Genomic DNA, 2,843 nt, shown 5'->3' on the forward strand with positions numbered 1-2,843 from the left:
CAAGAACAGGTGAACAATCTAAATAGACCTGTTAGTCGTGAAGAACTAGAAGCTGTTATCAAAAAACTCCCTACCAAAAAAAGCCCAGGACCAGATGGTTTCAATGCAGAATTCTACCGGAACTTCCAGGAAGAGCTAATACCTATACTCCTTAATGTATTTCACAATATAGAAACAGAAGAATCACTGCCAAACTCTTTTTATGAAGCTACAGTTACCCTGATACCAAAACCACACAAAGACACAACCAGGAAAGAGAATTACAGACCAATATCACTCATGAACATTGACGCAAAAATACTCAATAAAATACTGGCAAACCGAATCCAAGAATACATTAGAAAAATTATCCATTATGATCAAGTGGGCTTCATCCCAGAGATGCAGGCCTGGTTCAACATACGCAAATCTATCAATGTAATCCATCATATAAATAAACTGAGAGAAAAAACCCATATGATCATTTCATTGGATGCTGAAAAAGCATTTGACAAAATTCAACACCCATTTATGATAAAGGTGTTGGAGAGACTGGGGATACAAGGATCATACCTAAATATAATAAAAGCAATATACAGCAAACCGTCAGCTAACATCAAACTGAATGGAGAGAAACTCAAAGTCTTTCCACTAAAATCAGGAACACGACAAGGCTGTCCACTCTCACCATTCCTCTTCAATATAGTGCTTGAAGTTCTAGCAATAGCAATAAGACAACATAAGGGGATCAAGGGGATTCGAATTGGAAAAGATGAAGTTAAACTTTCGTTATTTGCAGACGATATGATAGTGTACATCAGGGACCCCAAAAACTCTACCAAAGAACTCCTACAGTTGATAAACACCTTTAGTAATGTGGCAGGATACAAGATCAACTCCCAAAAATCGGTAGCCCTCCTATACACAAAGGATAAAGAAGCAGAGAGGGAAATCAGAGAAACATCACCTTTCATGATAGCCACAAATAGCATAAAATATCTTGGAGTAACTCTAACCAAGGAAGTGAAAGACCTATTTGACAAGAACTTTAAGTCTTTGAAGAAAGACATTGAGGAGGATACCAGAAAATGGAAAGACCTTCCCTGCTCTTGGATAGGGAGAAACAACATAGTAAAAATGGCAATTCTACCAAAAGCAATCTATAGATTCAATGCAATTCCCATCAAAATCCCATCAAACTTCTTTACAGACCTTGAGAGAACAATAATCAAGTTTATATGGCAAAACAAAAAACCCAGGATAGCCAAAACAATCTTATACAATAAAGGAACCTCTGAAGGCATTACCATCCCTGACCTCAAACTGTATTACAGAGCAACAGTATTGAAAACAGCTTGGTATTGGCATAACAACAGAGAAGTCGACCTATGGAATCGAATAGAAGACCCGGGTATTAACCCACAAACTTATGAACACCTGATTTTTGACAAGGGAGCTAAAGCTATACAATGGAAGAAAGATAGCATCTTTAACAAATGGTGCTGGCATAACTGGATGTCAACCTGTAGAAGAATGAAAATAGATCCATATCTATCACCATGGACAAAACTCAGGTCCAAATGGATAAAAGACATCAACATTAATATGACCACTTTGAACCTGATAGAAGAGAAAGTGGGAAGTAGTCTATAAGATATAGGCACAGGAGACCACTTCCTAAGCAGAACCCCAGGAGCGCAGACAATAAGAGAAACAATAAATAAATGGGACCTACTGAAACTGAGAAGCTTCTGTAAAGCAAAGGACACTGTCAGTAAGACAAAAAGGCTAGCTTCTGACTGGGAAAAGATCTTCACAAACCCTGCAACAGATAAAGGTCTGATCTCCAAAATATACAAAGAACTCAAGAAACTAGACACTAAAACTCTAATTAACCCAATTAAAAAATGGGGTACTGAACTGAACAGAGAATTCACAACAGATGAACTTCGAAGGGCTAAAAAGCACTTAAGGTCATGCTCAACCTCCTTAGCGATCAGGGAAATGCAAATCAAAACAACTTTGAGATATCATCTTACACCTGTCAGAATAGCCAAACTCAAAAACACCACTGATAGCCTATGCTGGAGAGGATGTGGAATGAGGGGAACACTCATCCATTGTTGGTGGGAATGCAAACTTGTGCAGCCACTGTGGAAATCCGTGTGGCGGTTTCTCAGGAAACTGGGAGTCAACCTCCCTCAGGACCCAGCAATTCCACTCTTGGGAATATACCCTAGAGATTCCCTAACATACTACAAAAGCATTTGTTCTACTATGTTCATAGCAGCACTATTTGTAATAGCCAGAACCTGGAAGCAGCCTAGGTGCCCCTCAATAGAAGAATGGGTAAAAAAGGTGTGGAACATATACACATTAGAGTTTTACTCAGCGGTAAAAAACAATGACATCTTGAATTTTTCATGCAAATGGATGGAAATAGAAAACGCTTTACTGAGTGAGGTAAGCCAGACCCAAAAAGAGGAACATGGTATGTATTCACTCATAAGTGGATTCTAACCATAATTAAAGGTCTTTGAGCCTATTATTCGTGATCCTAGAGAAGCTAAATAAGAAGATGAACCTGATGAAGATTATTTAGCTATCTGCCAGGAGGTAGGAAATAGACAAGAGTCCCAGGTAACCTCGGGTGCATGAGGGGGGTGGGAGGGGTGTCAGAAAGGGAGAGGGTTAGAGAGAAGGGAGTAGGGGAGGATTGGGGAAAGATCGGGGAACTGGGATGGGGGGAGGGAGGAAGGATGGATATGGGATCAGGCAAGTATATACCTCAACTAAGGAAATCATTTTAGGGTTTACAAGAGACTTGATTATAAAGGGGATCCCCGGTCCAAGGAGAGATCCCC

Source organism: Myodes glareolus, chromosome X (genome assembly GCF_982192425.1).
Source record: "Myodes glareolus chromosome X, mMyoGla1.1, whole genome shotgun sequence".
Taxonomy (NCBI): Eukaryota; Metazoa; Chordata; class Mammalia; order Rodentia; family Cricetidae; genus Myodes; species Myodes glareolus.